This window comes from Phoca vitulina, unplaced genomic scaffold (genome assembly GCF_004348235.1).
Source record: "Phoca vitulina isolate PV1807 unplaced genomic scaffold, GSC_HSeal_1.0 scaffold78, whole genome shotgun sequence".
Lineage (NCBI taxonomy): Eukaryota > Metazoa > Chordata > Mammalia > Carnivora > Phocidae > Phoca > Phoca vitulina.
Genome location: NW_022589781.1, coordinates 3,593,100 through 3,612,469, shown reverse-complemented (window position 1 = coordinate 3,612,469; position 19,370 = coordinate 3,593,100). Strand labels below are relative to the sequence as shown.

Here is a 19,370-nt window from a genome sequence, read left to right as displayed (position 1 = left end):
AAACAACCCAAATGCCCCTTCAAAGAAAAAAAAAATAACAAATGTTGGTGTAGTCATAGAATGGAATAATATTCAGCAATATAAAGATACAAACTACTACTAAAATAATGACATAAATCAGGAAAAAGAAGCCAAAACAAAAGAGACCCTACTTAAATTTCACTTCTATATGTTCAGAAACAAGCAAAGGTAAGTTATGACGATAGAACTCAGTACAGCAGTTACCTCTGGGGTGGGAGATTATTGGAAAACGTGCATGACAGAAATTTCTCCTTTGACTGGAATTACAGGACATCCTCACTGAGCTTAGATCACACAGTAGGACACATTTGCCAAACTCCTCAAAGTCTATACTTAAAATCTGTGCATTTCTCCGAATAAGCAGTATGCCTCCATTTAAACTATTAATATTTCTCTGCAGTATGTTTTTTTTGGCTGCAGAATAGAGTTGCTGAAACCTCAACATTAAGTGTCCTATGTTTAGAATGTTTTTTCGGTTATAACCTTTCTGTGTTGGGCTGTGGGTGGTTTTTTATTCCCTGACACCACAGTGTTGGAGTTGCGCTGTCTCTCTTCACAGGCCCTTATCTCCGCACAGCTAATGTCACCTGTATCCGTCTACCTACCACCTATTCACCTCGCCATCTGCCTGTCTACCCACAAGAATTGTTTTCTATAGCATATGTTCACAGAAATGGAACTTCTGAATCAAATGGAAGGCATATTTAACTTTTTAATAACTATAATCATCTTTTTCTTTTTGTCTCTTCTCATCACTTTTTAAGATTTCTTTGTATATTATTAATATTTTATCAATGAGGTTTATTTTCCCAGGTAACTAAGTGTTCCCGTTATCTGTTGCTCTACAACAAACAACCCCAAAACTTAGTGACATAAACAACAGCTTTCTTATTCTTCATGGTTAGTGAGGGTCAGCTGGGACATTCTTTTTGGGGTTTCAGGCAGTTGGAACTCAACTGAGTTGAACATCCTGTGTGGTTTCTTTACGCACCTCCAGGCCCTGGGATAGCTGGGGGCAGGGGATGTCCAGGCATCTCTCCCTCCCACTTCCTCCCTGCCTCCCTCCATCTCCCTTCTTCTCTCTCTCTCTCTCTCCCTCCCTTTCCATACAGACTCTTCACAGGACTAGCATAGGTTTCCTCACAACGTGATGGGCTCAGAGTAGACACGCTCTTTACAGGACACCTGACTTTCCCCAGAGCCAGTATTTCAAGGGACAGAGGCAGAGCCTCAAGCCTCTTAAATCCTCACCTTAGATGCCACACCGTGTAACTCCCACCCCATTCTGTCAGCTGTAAGCCAGATGCAAGAGAAGAAAACTAGACGAGGCTAAGAATACTGGGAGGGATAATAAATTAGGAGGCCTTCTTTGGAAAGGACCTACTGCACTGAGTTAAATAGAAATGGAGTTAGGGATACTTAATAGCTCATTCGATTGTTCTGAGGCTAGAGGAACACAGTCAAGGCTGCACAGTGAGGGGAAACGTCCCAAATAACACACGGCTGCTGCCGGGAGAATCAGAGAACCACGTGTCCTTTGCATGCTGTGTGTGAGCTCTCTAGGGAACCTTCTGTTTATACATCTGACCAGTTGCATTTAGTGTACATGTTCGTGTCCTCCCTGTAAGAAAGAAAGAAAAGCCATTTTCTAGCTTTTTCAGCATTCTGGCTCCTGTAAAGGGACTTAACTGTGCAGATATTTGGGCCAAAAATATCCCAATTAGAGGGAACTTGCTGCACAATATCCCCCAGGCAGAGCGTCCCTGGTGGCTGAACCAGAGAAGAGGAATTAAGACGTTCTAGATACCAGAGAGCAAATGGAGTGCTGGGTTATGTAGGACCTCACAGAGACTGTGATGAGGATTTTCTATTTTACTTTAGCGAGATGGGGAGCCAGGGAGAGTTTTGAGCAGAAGAGAGGTATGATTTCGTTTCATCCCTTGGGTTTCTGGGCTGAGAACGGACCATAGAAATCAATGGTGGGGAAACAAGATCAGTTAGAAGATGAGAAATCCAGAGAAGGGATGATGGAGGCTTGTTCCAGGTAGTAAGCTGGTGGAATAAAGGAGGCAGTAAACAGTGGGATCTGGATATATTCTGGTTATTTCCCAATGGGTTCGATGCAACATGAGTAAACAAAAATAAATGAATGAAAGAGGACATGAAGTTTTGGGCCCCAGACAATTGAAATTTGGAGTTGCTATCAATTATGGTTCCAACAACTGGGAAAATCAAGCCCGAGTGGTTCAGAAATCGAGGATTTAACATTAAGCATGTTACGCTGGAGATACATACTAGGGTATCTGCAATACATAAAATCGGAAATGTAGTAGACAGTAGGAGAGAAAACCGGGCTGTAGATCTGCAAGTGGAAATGTCTGTCACGTGGTTTTATAAATCATAATGTAAGTAAAGAGAGACTAGACTAAGCCCCAGAATCACCTGACTTTGGAAGGCTGGGTGGGAAAGAAACTTGGAATAGAGGAGAAGCAGTAGCCCACAGACAGGAGGGGAATCAGGAAGGTGAGGCACCTCGTTTCAGCTGACACTGGCGGTATCGGTGGGGCCAGCGTCAGGAACAGAGAACAATCTCCATTGTAGCACCTGCTGCCATCTGTCGGGAAATGTCTGTGTAAGTGACAGATGCACCATGACGAAGGAAGCCACCCCCCTTGCACTGGGACCTGGCATAACTTGCAGAGCTGTAAGCACATAGATGCCAGAAAGAATCTATCAAACTGAGGGAGTACCTCCAATGTTGCAGAAGCTTGAGTTACCAGAGGACTGAGAACCCACCAATGGATTTAGCAAAATGAAAGAGAATGGTGAACTTGGCAAAGCTGTTTGGGGCCATAAGGATGTCGGGGACTTTGAAAAGGCAGTTACAGCAGAGTCTTGAAGGGAACACACATAATTACTTCAAGTTTAAGAGAAAAATCAGAGAAAATCTGCAGACAGTGAAGATACATCATGACGGGAAATTTGCTGGAAGGGGGTAGGGAAGGCTGGATGGCCATTGGAAAAATGGTATTTAAGGAAGTGTGCCTTCTTTTCTTTTCTTGAAAAACAACATCTACCATCTATTAAACATACTCTTGGTTCCATATGCTATAAAATGGCACTTTTTATATGATCCAATTTCAACATCACAACAACCTTATAAGACAGGAATTATCATCTGTCTTTTAGAACTAAAAAGATTGAGTCTTGGAAAAATTAAATCATCTGTCTGAGGTCATCTACTAGTAAGTGCCCAGGCTAGAATTTGTGCTCACAGCTATGTGATCTGAAAGTGATTTTCTGATCATAATTTCAAGTATGCCTTTTTGTTAATGGAAGAAATAGGAGTATTGTTGTGTACCAATGGTAATAATGCAGTAAAGAAGAGAGTTAATTAGTGGGAATAACAGGAAGAGAGGAGAGAAGTATTAGTGGGAATAGCACAGTAGTACAAAGGCCAAAATTGGTGTTGGAAGTAACATACTTGTGCACGTACAGGCACACATGATTTATGGGAACAGGGAAGCAGAAGTTATGGGCATAGATGCTGGTAGGTGGTGGATGTGGTGATGACTGTAAAAGTTCTCTGTTGCTATAATTTTCTCAATGATTAGCAAGGACACCAGTTAAAATGAAGATTAGGGAACTGTGGTGGAGACGGTATCAGGAATCAGTTTGAGATAGTCATCTGGGAAAGGGGAGAGTGAACAGATAAATACAGTGTGTCACCTCTGGACATAATTACAACTGCTCGTGTGGTCATGAACTTAAAATGAGACAAGTCATGGAATGCTGTGTGTCTGTGTTTTGTAACCACGTTCAGCTGCGAGGATGAGGAGCCCAGGAGGGGATATGTGGATACAACAGTCACAGAACTGATGCTAAGAATGAAAAATAAAGAAGAAAACATGAATGAATGGCTCTACACATCCTTCAGTAAGCAGTAACTCAGGGACAGTGCAACCAATGTCAGACCGAGCTGGGATTAATATTACCAGGAAGTGGATGAGCCCCTGGTCCTGGGTGCTTCAAGGTGCAGTGGGGTGCTCCATCCCTTGGATCCAGGTGCAGTGGTGGGTTCTCTGGCTGACTGTTTGAAGCCAACAGACCGAACAATAAATCACTTTGCAACATGGTAGACATGAGTGAACTCTAACTTGTTTCCATATGAAAAGCATGAAGTGTGCTCCGAGCTGGGTGGAGATTTTGCCTTTACTACCATCTTGCAACATTTCATACTCTTCAGCTTCCTGTATAAAAATTGCAAGTATCCACATGAGGTCCTGCGGTACAGGCTTCCTATTAGTCCCGTGCCGGGGACTCCATCGCTATGCATTGGAGGAAGGATAGCTGGATTGTTTATCTGCTTACTAACGGAAAGCACTCAGGGCTGAATTTAAGGAAAGGGAATCTGAACTATGTTAAGGTTACTGCTTTTAATGAGATCTGCACTCCTTTCCAGAGTCACATCGTGGAGTTAATATTTTCTGAAGATCTTGTCTATTGATTTTTAAGTAGGAATAATAAAATCAGGAGGGAGTGAGCACCACTGGGGCATGCAAGTGCAGATATTATCAATTGGTGAGCCTCACTGAAGTCCGTTTCTAACCATTTATTTGGATGTGGGGATATACTGAGACTCTTTTTTTTAATGGATTTTTTTACTTCAACGTTCATAGAAATAAATATTCCTTAGACCCAAACTTAATAGATTTATGTTAGACTATCTTAAAGAAGGAAAATATTTGAAAGCTAAAATGTTTGAGCCTTAGACATATTATTAAAGAGAGAATCTAAAAGTAATGATTTTTGAAACTTCTAAAATGGACCCATATCTAATGACCTGCAAAATGGAGATAATTCCAAAGGACTAGGAGTTTAGAAAATGTCAAAGTAATGATGGTTAAATGAGATGACCTGGTTATTTTAATTAAATTATGCAGTAGTTATAATGCTAAGACTATAAGCTACAAACTGCTATAAAATGACTAGGATTATACAAGATGAAAAAGAGTAAAATAATACATTGGGCCATATGTATTCATCTTGCTCTCTTCAGTCATCACAGACGACTGCCGTGTTCATTATCACATTTGACGGCATTTCCTGAGTCACAATGAGCTGGTGTGTAATCCGTGCCCCGTTTTTCACAAAGCTGTGAATCCTCTTCTAAATCTAAACTCCAGGCAGTCAACTGTGTGGTAGACATGGGTTCACCCCATCAGTGTTTTGTGCACTGACTGAGCTTATGGTATAAAATTTAACCTGCAGATTAACTGATGCTCCAAAGAAATCTATGTATAAGGAAAATTGATAACAGGATACCTATTCCTCACATTAACATATCTTGGGTACCAACATGGCTTAGAAAAAGGTTTTGGTTTTGATTTTTTTTTTTTTCCATTTACTTGAAACTATGTTATTGAGTACTTGGGGGAGAATGTTATTTTCCTTACAAGAATACCTAATCGTAATACAAAGCATGACATAGAAGAAATGCCCCTCTCTTTACTGATTTTGCACTGAGGCACTCCCAGTCATTCCTCATTTCTTAAAACTCTTTTTCTTTTGTATCTTGTATCTTGTAACTACCCATTCTCTATTCACATTCTACATTTCAGGTCCCTCCACTCCCTTGTTTGCTTTGCATCGGCACATTTTGTTTAATTAAACTTTTTATTTCAAGGCAATTGTAGATTCACATGGCACTTTAAGAAAACGAAAAGAAACATCTCGTGTATTATACCCCATTTCTCCCGTAGTACTAATACCTTGCAGTACTGCAGTAACTATAGCGAGCAGGATACTGACATGGCTACCGTCAAGATAAAGAGTATTTTCATCACTGCAAGGGTTCCTCATTCTGTCCTCTCACAGCTAAGCCGCCTTGTCTGCCCCACTCAGACCCTCCTTAAACCCTGACAACCACTAACCTCTTCTCCACTTGTATAATTTGGCTATTTTAAGAATGTTGTATAAACGGAGTAATGCACAAAATGATCTTTAGTGATTGGCTTTTTCATTTAGTATAATTCTCAGAAAGTTCATCTAGTTTTTGCCATTAGTGGTTCATTTTGTTTACTTTGACTTGCTGAGATGTTGTCCACTGCAGTTAGCTTAGTGTTGAAGGATAGGGTTGATTCCACATTTTGACTATTATTTATAAAACTGCTGTAAACATTCATGGACAGGCTTTTGTGTGAACATAAATCTTTACTTCCTGGGGACAAATGCCCAGGAGTATAATTGCTGGGTTGTATGGTAGTTGAAAAAGAAGAATAAATAAGGAAAATTAGTCTATCAAATTTCAAGACTTACTATAATGCTACATTAATCAAGACTATGTGTTTTAGCACAGGATAAGTCCAAAGAGCAGTGGAACCCAGAAATAGACCCATATAAATATGCCCAACTGATTTTTGACAAATGTGCAAAAGCACCTTAATGAAGGAAAGTTAGTCTATTCAACAAACTATGCTGGAACTATTGGATGTCCACAGGCAAAAAAGTCTCACAATTTGTACAAAATGGATCCCAGGACCCTGAGATCATGACTTGAGCCAAAGGCAGAGCTGAACCGACTGAGCCACCCAGGCGTCCCCTTGCTATTGTTTTTCTCAAACTAAAGCAAGATAGTGAGAGTGTAAAAGAACAGCATGAATTTTACGGAGTGAGTAAAGCCCATCAGGGGCAAAGTAGAGGAATGAGTGGTTTGGAGATGTTACTGAAATTCAAGAAGAGTAAGAAGAGTTACTTTAATGGAGGAATTGGCTATTTTACTGATTTTGAAGTCAGGAAATATACTCTTCTGCCTAAATGCTGGTGTGGCAGTTGGTGGAGTAGGAAGCTTCAGAAAACATGACTTATTAGTTTTTATGTGTTGTCAGATTTCTTCATAACATATGACACTTATTTGATTTTCTACCTGTGTCTGATGTGCATCCCAGCACATCACAGAGTAAAACAAACAGTGAATACTGATGGCTAATAAAGGAGTTTCAGCATCAAATTTCTTGGGTTCAAATGAGGACTCCTCAATATACTACCTGTGTGATCTATAACAAATTTAATTTTATGCCTGCATTATTGTATTTACAGTATAGTAACAGTAACACTAATCACTTCATAGGGTTGAGTTCAGAAATAATATAGCATTAAAGTTGCTTAGAATTAATGAATTAATGTCAGCTTATTACTTCTTTGATTATGTTAACATTTACTAAAAAAAAAAAATCCATTATTCTTTTTAATTTGTACTGCAAAACAAAGACTCATAGAGAGAAAAGACAGTATTTGAATCAAAAAACAAGAATGAAGAGCAAAACGGAAAGATGAACACAAGCCTCCAACAACATCCCCTATCCTCAGCTGCACAAGCTTCCCCACCACAGAAAACACTCTCGAGGGCTGTGGCCCTTCAGGAAGAATGCCGTGTTGGGTTCTGAGCTCCATCTGCACACAGAAAGAGGCCCTGCTATGGGCAAGGGAAGGGATGCGTTACCCTCCTTCACCACAAAGAGAATGATAATGTCAGTGTTTGGAAACTCTTAAAACTAAAATAATCATTCAAAATTATATTCAATTAAAGTGAATAACTATAGATAATAATCTTGGATCTGTCCATCATATTCAAACATAACAAATGAAAACAAACCTTGAGAATATCCCCAGAAGTGTCTGGGCAAGTAGCAATTTATAACAGTCCAGTAAGTTGTGTAATTACAAAAGCATCAAAAATGCCTAATGATTTGATGGAAGAGAAGCACTAATAGAATACTGTTTTGGTGTGAACAGGAACTGTCCATATTTTGCCCACTAATGCACTGAATTAAAAAAAAATGGTCCCTGGACCAGGTTTTAAAAGAATTTCATAAATAAAATTCAGATAAATGGGATGAATAAGTGATGGCACCTGGAAGAAAAAAAATTTAAATCAGAGAAAATATTCTTTGAGGAGAATCTAAGAAAGTGTACTAGTCAGAGACCAAACCTCAGGCGTGGATGCATTCTTTCACAGAGTGATCATTCTGCGTACTTATTCAAGGACATATCTGAAATAGTCTATTATCCTGATTGAATGGCCTCAGAGCCACTGAGTTTCCAAGCTTATTGGTTTCAATCTTTTTCCTTTTCTGTGAAGGTCACTGTAGGAAATTGTCTTAAATATACTGCATACAAATCTTGCCCCTCACACAAATGTTCAACATCTTTCTATTTTCTATTCTCATCACAGTGCATTGCTCAAACTAAAGTAGGTCAACATATATGAATAAAATATATCAACATATCTTATAGTTTCCTATTTCTGCACAACACTCAGATCCTGGTCTGACAGGCACAAAGAACTGAGCTTGCGAATATCCTGCACTTGTGCCCTCCAAACCCTGCTCTTCCTCTAGTGTTTGCGGCTCAGGAAATCATACTTACCATCCTGCCATTGCTTAATCCAGAAACAGGGACAACATTCTTTAAAAGGACAGCTATAAGTGGTGGTTAAAATCAGCAGTTACATAATGTCGTTGCCCTTCTCAACACTGTTCGGTGGATCTTCATTTCACTTAGAATAAGGTCCAGATTTCTTACATAGGCACACAAAGCCCTACAAGAACTGACTCTTGGCTACCTCTCTGACTTCATCTCTGACCACTCTTCATATAATTCTCTAACCGTGCTGCATCCCCACTATTTCTCAAACATACTTCAGAGTTTTTGTATTTCCGCTTTCCCTTTGGGCACTTGGATTGCCTCCTTACTTAAATTTTGTTCTTTGAAGAAAGGCCTTCCCTATTCACCCCATCTTAAACAGTACCTCCATAACTTTCTCTACCTATTTTGAATCATTTAAATTCTAGCTGGAAGCACTCAGAAGCCAGTGTGGGAATTTCCATGTTCTTACTTTGCAAGGAAGCTCATAAAAGTGCTTATTAATATAAAGTGTGCTGTTAAATGTTCAGCAACCAGCTTTCTGAAACAAGAAAACACAACTCTAGTAACATTTCTGAGGAGTAAATGACTCCTGATTTCAAGCTACCACATTATGCCACTGAATCTGACGTTGGGAAGAGATGACAGTAATTGGTGGGGATATAGTGAGTTAGCTCCACTGTGAAAGACAACAATGACATCAGTGCAGCTTGATTGTTGGCTCACAGCTTATGGCTTCCAGCTTCTGTAGAGTCTACAGTGTTCTTTGTGGGAGCAAGAGCTAAACTCCTGTCTCGTGAAACCCCTGAAATGTTGATGTCTTTGCTACTGCGAAACAGTCTAGCCTGTCTTGATTTGTACAAATGTTTGAGGGGTGGGAGTTGGGACATCAACCTGGCTTTAAGAGTTCTGGTTCTCAGGCAAATGTCATCATTACACAGTTCACAGGCCTTGTGATAAAAAGATACAGATGGCTCAGGAGAAGAATTTCTGCATATGGTACAGAAACCAGTGGTAGCTCTCCTGAAAATCTTCAAATAAGATAATGCATAACATAACAAAAAGGATGATTGTTATTACTTTAATAATTTAATAATTATTACTACTTTGTTCCAGAAACTGTTCTAAGCACTTTATCTTTGGTCATATTTCATTTTATTCACCAATAAACTCTAGAGGAATATACTGTCATCTCCAATTTATAGTTATTCAACTATATTGAGATTGAGGGTGATTAAGAATTTTTCCCATGCAGCTAGTAAGGGGTTATGGAATCTTCTTTTTAAAAAGGTCTTTCTTTTCTCCCTAGAAAATAGGAAACAAAACATATACAACTTCCTTCTTTGATCAAGGAAAGATAACATAAAATCAGAACTATGAATATCCCTTTAAGCAATGATTCAGTATTAATTAATGAAAATATAAAACCAGTCACTTAGACTTAAAACACATTGTTGTTCAGACTGTATTTTATACAGCACTTCTCACTGCTAATAAGAGAAGTTAATGATACTGAATATTTATGACTCAAGTTGTTAAACTATGAACCTACCTTCTAACCTACAGAATCACCTATATGTTGCCATTTTCCTAATATCGTCTATTGAGGCAACACATGCAAATATAAAAATTAGCAAAACATTTATTTGTATATTGTTTGTCCTAAGCACCCATTGATTCCTGTGGGTCCAAGACTAATGGTATGTGCTAGCAAATTCTCATACTCTGAACTCCCTTATAGCCAATGAGAGAACCGGCCAATGTCGGGGAACAAGTCATAAGAGCTTATGAACCTCACTTTCTCCAGGTGAAGCAAATTTGCTAAAAGTATAGGGATTTAGGAGGTTCTTTGCCTTCATTAATAATATACTAAAACCAACCTGTCTTAAAACTTCCCTACGTGGTGTTGACTCTTTTGTGATATGGAAGCATGTATTTGTTTCATGATGATAAAATTAAGAAAACAATGAAATAAAATCTTTCTTCACTAAAGTCCAACTATCAATCATATGAAATAACTCTGGCATGTAGTATACAGAGCTCACGCAAAAGCTTAGCAGTTTTTGCTGCACAAGTAATGATGTCATAACAGAACTGATTCCAGAATATGGAAAAGAAAGGCCAAGGTCAGACGACATCTTCCTGTCAGGACTTCAACTCCAGTGCCAACAGGAAAGCTCCAAAGTCTCCAATTCCAAATGTATCATTTGGCAGAAATTTCTCTGTAATTTCTATAAGCTGTTTTTACACATGATTTAATATTTCAGCATCTGCTTTATAGTTACTGAAGGTCAAACACCAGGGCAAACACTTGAAAATTAGCCACAATTATAATTTAATTCAATGAAGAATCCAAGGGAAGGAAAAATAATAGCAGTTTGCTCTTCTCTGGCTGTTTGCTTTGAATTAAACTATTATTTGACAAAACAAAGATGAACAAAAAGGGGGTTTAAAACAAAGAGTAGACAAGATTGTCTCTTAATACTTAGATAAGGTATTTCAGAAAATTAAACAGTTAAAAAGCATTCAACAGTGCTCACTTCAGCAGCACATTTACTAAAATTGGAACAATACAGGGAAGATTAGCATCTTATGCAAGGATGACATGCAAATTCATGAAGCATTCCATATTTTTTGAATGCACATGGAACTTTCTCCAGAATAGATGACATACTGGGTCACAAATCAGGTCTCAACCGGTACAAAAAGACTGAGATTATACCACACATACTTTCAGGCCACAATGCTTTAAAACTTGAAGTCAACCACAAGAAACAAATCGGAAGGACCACAAATACATGGAGGTTAAAGAGCATCCTACTAAAGAATGAATGGGTCCACCAGGAAACTAAAGAAGAATTAAAAAAATACATGGAAACAAATGAAAATGAAAACACAATAGTTCAAAATCTTTGTGATCAGCAAAGGTGGTCTGAAGAGGCAAGTATACAGCAATACAGGCCTTCCTCAAGAAACAAGAAAAGTCTCAAATACACAACCTAACTTTACACCAAAAGGAGCTGGAGAAAGAACAGCAAATAAAGCCTAAATCCAGCAGGAGAAGAGAAATAATAAAGATTAGAGCAGAAATCAATGATATAGAAATAAAAAAAAATAGTAGAACAGATCAACGAAACTAACAGCTGAAATTAAATTCTTGAAAGAATTAATAAGATTGATAAACCCCTAACCAGACTTATCAAAAAGAGAAAGAACCCAAAAAAATAAAATCATAAATGAAAGAGGAGAGATCACAACCAATACCAAAAAACTATAAACAATTTTAAGAGAATATTATGAGCAATTATATGCCAACAAATTAGGCAATCTCGAAGAAATGGATGCATTCCTAGAAACATATAAGCTACCAAAACTGGAACAGGAAGAAATAGAAAACCTGAACAAATTTATAACCAGCAAAGAAATTGAATCAGTAATCAAAAATCTCCCAACAAATAAGAATCCAGGGCCAGATGACCTCCCAGCGGAATTCTACCAAACATTTAAAGAAGAATTAATACATATTCTGTTGAAACTGTTTCAAAAAATAGAAATGAAAGGAAAACTTCTGAACTCTTTCTAGGAAGCCAGCATTACCTTGATCCCAAACCAAAGACCTTACTAAAAAGAATTACAGACCCTGTAATATCCCTGATGAACATGGATGGAAAAATTCTCACCAAGATACTAGTTAATAGGATCCAACAGTGCATTAAAAGGAGTATTGACCACAACCAAATGGGATTTATTCCTGGGCTGCAAGTGTGGTTCAACATCCACAAATCAATCAATGTGATACACCACATTAATAAAAGAAAGGACAAGAACCATATGATTCTCTCAATAGATGCAGAAAAAGCATTTGACAAAATACAGCCTCCTTTCTTGATAAAAACTATCTGCTGTGTAGGGATAGAGGGAATATACCTCAATACCATAAAAACCATATACAAAAACCCACTGTAAATATAATCCTCAAGCAGGGAAAACTGAGAGCTTTTCCCCTAAGGTCAGGAACATGACAGGAATGTCCACTATCACCGCTGTTGTTCAACATAGTACTGGAAGTCCTAGCCTCAGCAATCAGACAAGAAGAAGAAATAAAAGACATCTAAATAGGCAAAGAAGAAGTCAACATTTCGTCTTTGCAGACAACATGATACTCTATGTAGAAAACAAAAGACTCCACCTGAAAATTGCTAGAACTCATACAGCAATTCAGCAAAGCCACAGGATATAAAATCAATGCACAGAAGTCAGTTGCATTCCTATAGACTAACAATGAGGCAGAAGAAAGAAAAATCAAGGAATTGATCCTATTTATAATTGCACCAAAAACCATAAGATACGTAGGAATAAACCTAACCAATGAGATAAAGGATCTGTACTCTGAAAACTATAGAACACTTATGAAAGAAATTGAGGAAGACACAAAGAAATGGAAAAATGTTCCATGCTCATGGATTGGAAGAATAAATATTGTTAAAATGTCTACGCTACCCAAAACAATCTATACATTCAATGCAATCCCTATCAAAATACCATGAACATTTTTTACAGAGCTGAAACAAACAATCCTAAAATTTGTATGGAACCAGAAAAGACCCCGAATAGCCAAAGGAATGTTGAAAAAGAAAACCAAACCTGGGGGCATCACAATTCCAGACTTCAAGCTGTATTACAAAACTGTAATCGTCAAGACAGTATGGTACTGGCACAAAAACAGACACATAGATCAATGGAATAAGAACAGAGAATTCCGAAATGGACCTTCAACTCTACAGTCAACTAATCTTCGACAAAGCGGGAAAGAACATCCAATAGAAAAAAGAGTCTTCTCAACAAATCGTGTTGGGAAAATTGGATGGCCACATGCACAAGAATGAAACTGGACCATTTTCTTACACCATACACAAAAATAGACTCAAAATGGATGAAAGACCTAAATATGAGACAAGAATCCATCAGAATCCTAGAGGAGAACACAGGCAGCAACCTCTTTGACCTCAGCTGCAGCCACTTCTTCGTAGACAAATCTCCAAAGGCAAGGGAAACAAAGGCAAAAATGAACTATTGGGACTTCATCAAGATAAAAAGCTTCTGCAAAGCAAAGGAAACGGTTAACAAAACTAAAAGGCAACCAATCTACAGAATGGGAGATGTTTGCAAATGTCTTATCAGATAAAGGGTTAGTATCCAAAATCTATAAAGAACTTATCAAACTCAACATCCAAAAAAAAATCCAGTCAAGAAATGGGCAGAAGACATGAATAGACACTTCTCCAAATAAGACATCCAAATGGCCAACAGACACATGAAAAAATGCTCCACATTACAGAGCATCAGGGAAATACAAATCAAAAGCACAATGAAATATGACCTCACACCAGCCAGAATGGCTAAATTTAACAAGTCAGGAAATGACAGATGTTGGCAAGGATTCAGAGCAAGGGGAACCCTCTTACACTGTTGCTGGGAATGCAAGCTGGTACAGTTACTCTGGAAAACAGTCTGGAGGTTCCTCAAAAAGTTAAAAATAGAGCTACCCAATGACCCAGCAATGGCACTGTGAGAGATTTAGCCCAATGATACAAACACAGTGATTCGAATGGGCACATGCACCCCAATGTTTATAGCAGCAATGTACACAATAGCAAAACTATGGAAAGAGCTCAGATGTCCATCGACAGATGAATGGATAAAGAAGAAGTAATATATGTACAATGGAATATTACTCAGCCATCAAAAAGTATGTAATCTGCCATTTGTAAGGATGAGGATGGAACTAGAAGATATTATGCTTGCCATAAAGACAAACAGTATATGATTTTACTCATATGTGGAATTTAAGAAACAGAACAGATGAACATAGGGGAAGGGAAGGAAAAATAAAATAAGATGAAAAAAGAGAGGGATGCAAACCATAAGAGATGCTGAACTCTGGAAACAAACTGAGGGTGGCTGGAGGGGAGGTTGGTGGGGGGATGGGGTAACTGGGTGATGGGCATTAAGAAGATCACTTGATGTAATGAGCACTGGGTGTTATATGCATCTGATGAATCACTAAATTCTACCCCTAAAACTAATAATACAGTATATGTTAACTACATTGAATTTAAATAGAGAATTTTATTTTTTTTAAAGATTTTATTTATTCATTTGAGACACAGAGATACAGAGAGAGAGAGAGCATGAGCAGTGGGAGAGGCAGAGGGAGAGGGAGAAGCAGACTCCCCGCCGAGCCAGGAGCCCGATGTGGGGCTCAATCCCAGGACCCTGGGATCATGACCTGAGCTAAAGGCAGACACTTAACCACCTGAGTCACCCAGGCGCCCTAAATAGAGAATTTTTAAAAAGCATTCAACAACCACCGTGCCTGACACAAATAAATAATTAGCTGAAACATTCTCTATCTTGAGACTGGAATAGATTTTAACCAGCCAAAGTTGTAAAATTCTACAGAAATGAGATCCATCTGATTCAATGCATCCCTTCGATATAGAGAGTAAATTTTATTGTCTTGATCTCAGTTCCAGTGACATTGTGGATATGTTTCTATACTACTATCGCTTAATGACACTGCAGACTTTGATTAAAGACCCTATAATGTGTGGGCACCTCACTTGAGGCTCAGTACCATGATGTAGAGTAGAGCAGCCCTGGTAGCTGTCTTTCCCAATATTCATTCTAGAGATTAGAGTCAGTCAGTCATGGTAATGGATCCCCCCTTGCTAGTGATTCATTGAGAAAAGGTCAGGGAACCCATCTCTCTGCTCTCACACTCAAAGCAAATCTTATCTGATAAAAATTAATACTACAATAATGCTATCAAGTTAGTTTTGTCATATTCTTCCTCTTACCCAGGGAAGCTTAGAAGGTTAATATAGTTTTTTATGACCAAATGATAGGGGCAAGTTATCAAATCCATTGAACTTCATCTTGAGTGACCTTGTGGATGACCTCCCCACAGACCCTGAGTTTGCTCACGTGGGAAGCCACCTGTCTCCTGGGAATGGAAAGGGAGCGGGGAGGCAGTAGGCCCTCACAGCTTGGAGGCACCTGCATGCCCCAAAGGCAGGGAGACCTGTGTCTGAGACTGAGAGGAAATGACCTCTGCCTAGTCTTCTGCAGGCAGAGAAAATGACATGCATTTATTTTCAGATGATTCCTTCCATACGTACAAATGTCCTCCTCCTCGAGGAAGGATGAAGCCTGCTGGTTATTCGGGAAATGGTGAGCTGCTGAGCTGCAGATACAATGGAACGTCTCTGCTGAAGGACTGATTGTAAAGGAGTTCTGCCGCCTGATAGGACCGGCCTTGAGTGCCAGCTCTTCTGAGATTTATGTGGCTGGGAACAAGTTAATGTGCTTGACCCCGAATACTGTCACCTCTAAAAAATACTGCTGTGTAATTTCAATGACTATCATGAAATGAACATTTGTAAACGTGGACAGCACATTGCCAGGCACTCACTTTACACACTTCTCAAGCTGGGCTCCCTATTCTATGGAAAGTTGATTTGATTCTTGACTCTCTTATGAACTTTTTGTAAACTGTTGAGGCAGAACCATGAGATGTGACAGATTAAAAATGGCGACAAATTCTTAGACACTGCTTTCCATGAGAGTTTGGATTTAAGTCGCTCCTCCTGAATGTGGGTCTGCTGTGAACTGCTTTGACCCCTAGAACAGGGCAGCAGTGATGCTATTCTAGCTTTGGGGTCCAAGCCTCAAGAGACTGGCGACTTCCATTTTCTCTTACCTGGAAAAATCACTCCTGGAGACCCAACGAGCAGTGAGAGACACCACCCCATGGGACCTGAGATTCCATGAAAGGAGACAGGTGCCCAACAGACTAGGCCCCAACTATTCCTGGCCCTACATATTTGAGATATTCTGATTAAGGGCCCAGATAGTTTGCGGAGCAAAGTTGAGCTGTTCCAGTGAAATCTGTCCAAAATCTCAAATCTGTAAACAAGGAGATAATTGTTGCTGTTTCAAAACAGTGTCTTAGTATTTGCATGTAGTAACTGACACCTGCAATGCAAGATAAGAAATTTTAAATAGGGCTTAGATTTTAAAAACCTGTGGATGAAGCTGGTTGAGTAAAGGTCTAGAAGGGGGAGTTAGAGCATCAGGGATGGCGCTAACCAGCATGAACCCACTGGTTCGGGCAGATACAGCTGATGTTTGCAGGGAAATCTGGGAGCCATGCACTTATAGCTGTGGAGGTGGGATTCTGATGGGGAGGCTTGGAGAGGGCTGTGGAAGGCTACTGGCTCTGTGCAGAGATTGCTTCCCCATCTCCGCAGGTCCACAGCCTGGGAGCTGGTCTAGCAGGACCGGCCGCTGGAGAATAAGAGGTGGCTGTGGATGGAGTTGAGCCTGCACAGACATATCCGTGTCAGCCCTCCCAGCCTGACCATGAAGGTCTTCCCAAAATCCCATACAAGTCCTCCTTTGGCTCATTCTTACCTGGAACAATACTTAGAAGGGGGTCCTAAAAAACATATTTCTCAGCACAGTACAGTTGACACGGTAAAATCCAGCACATGTTCAACATACAGCACAGTGGAAGACACAAAAAAAATACACGTTTTTTTCCCTTAATTCAGGTGGGTCACCATTTGTCCATAATAAAGAGTATATTCAATTTACCAAAACTTGTGAAACTTTTAAGACTTTCTCATCTCCCTTTGAGATTGCTACAAATAAAAGTATAAATACAAAGAACTAAAGTTAGATGTGAATGTAAATGTCCAGTTTATAGAGAACTGAAAAATGAGGGGTTTTTTTTTTGTTTTTTTGTTTTTTTCTGGTAAACACTGCTTTGGAGGACACAGGTAAGATGGGAAACCAGAATGGGACTTTTTACTTTTCCACCTTGAATTAGAAGAAAACTTGCACTAGAAGCTACCTTGACCTCTTGTTTTGTAGGCAGAGGAGAGAGAAGGCAGGACCTTCACCCCAGTGCGGGTCCTTCCCAGCTGACAGAAGCCAGAAGAGAGTCTGATGAACCAGAACAGAGCAAAGAGGAGTGAGGAACAAGCTTTCATGCCATCAAGGCACAGTAACTCTGTGTATTAATAAGTGTCTGTACATGACAGCCTGAACCATCCCTAGGACTTTGAGGAAATGGATGGGAACTAGAAGTGTTCATGGCAGGTCTCTACCCCCATCCCAGAGGCACACGAGTCAAACGTATCTCCCAGTGCCTGTGTTTCATAAGAATGCATATGGGTTAACTGCATATTTCCCTTTTAACTCATAATACTATAGAATAATATATATCCAACACACAAGGGAGAAACACGTAAAACAGAAGTCTTCAGAGGACTAATTTTCAAAGTGCTTAGGCAAGAGCACATATTAAAATAATTATTTTAAATTATTTATAACAAATAAATAACAAATAATGTGATGTTCACAAGGGAAAGATTATACTCAAATACGATATGACAGTGTTCAATTTTATCCATGAAAAAATAAATATAAAGAAAATCTGATAGTTTATTAGGAGAGAGCATTGAGTTGAAAACAATATAATGTAGGCAAATTAATGTTAATTAATATGTTAAAACATCAGCTCAAGTGAGTAGGGATTGTACAGACTGTGCCAGGAAACTTTTTGTAAATAAGTAAGAGAGTAAGGGTTTATATTTGGTTATATTCTCTCATGCCATCTTGCTAAACTCCAATAATTGAAGAACAAAGCTTAGGGTGAGTTTATAAAAGAGGCTTCATTCCTCTGACTTATTCTCTTTATTATAAAAGTTTAACAACTTTATTCAGGTGTAGTTGATATTCAATAAACTACACTATTTAAATGTACAATTTGACACTTTGGCCTTAAGTATACACTTGTAAAGTCATCACCACAATTGAGATAATGAGTATACTCACAGTGATCTTCCAGAAGTTTCTTCCCTATGACCTCTCCCTCCCTCCCTTCACCCTCATCCCTAGCTGGCCATCGATCTGCTTTCTGTCACTACAGATTAATGTGCATTTTCTATACTTTCATGTAAAGAGAATCATACAGTATGTTTTTTCTGGCTTCTTTCACTCAGCATAAGGATTTTTAGATCAATCCACAGTGTTGCCACCATCCAGGTGCATTCTGGTGAACTGATGAGTACTATTCCACTGCGTGTTTAACCAGCACTGTTGATGAGCACTGGGGTTGTTTCCAGTTAAAGCGGCCATGAACATCCAAGCCTACGTAGGAGCACGTGATTTCATTTCTCTGGGGTAAAGATTTAGGGGCGGAATGGCTGTATCATATGGCACATGCATGTTTGACTCTTGAAGTAACTGCCCAACCATTATCCAAAGCAGTTCTGACATTTTAATTCCATAGTAGTGACTGAAGGTCCTCTCCCTCACCTCTTCGGAACATGCTGTGGTGGGTTTGTCTTGCTTCTTTCCCTGCCTTTCTTTTCTATTTTTTTCTTTTCTTTTTTTTTTCTTTCACTTCTTAGTAAGTATGAAGAGGTATAAAGCATGGGCTTAATTTGCATTTTCTAATAACTAACAATGTTGAACTTGTTCCTATATGCCATCCATACATCTTCTTTGATAGAGTGTCTACTCAAAATCTTTTTCCATTTTTTTACTTGTTTTCTTATTTTTGAGTTTGAAGTATTCTCCATTATCCTGGATATGTGATTTCTATCAGATCTATGATTTGAAAAAAATATTTTCCCAGACTGTGGATTGTCTTTTCATTCACTGAAGAAAGTAAAATTTATCATTTTTTTTTTTAATGTACCATTTCTGAAAACATCTTTGTTCACCCTTGGTTGCTTCATATTCAGCTTCATGTACCATTTTTTTCATTAATTTCTGTACTGTGTGAAATATGGCTTGAAGTTTATTTTTTTACATAGAGATATACAATTGTTCAGCACCTCTGTTGAAAAGAT

The 19,370-nt window shown here is 38.8% G+C and overlaps 1 non-coding gene across 1 annotated transcript; it reads left to right on the top strand.

The window, feature by feature from the left end:
* The first annotated feature begins 10,977 nt into the window (after positions 1 to 10,977).
* LOC116625456 lies at positions 10,978 to 11,080 on the top strand. Its single transcript, XR_004298076.1, has one exon. It is a non-coding gene; the product is annotated as a U6 spliceosomal RNA (small nuclear RNA).
* Positions 11,081 to 19,370: the final 8,290 nt, after the last annotated feature.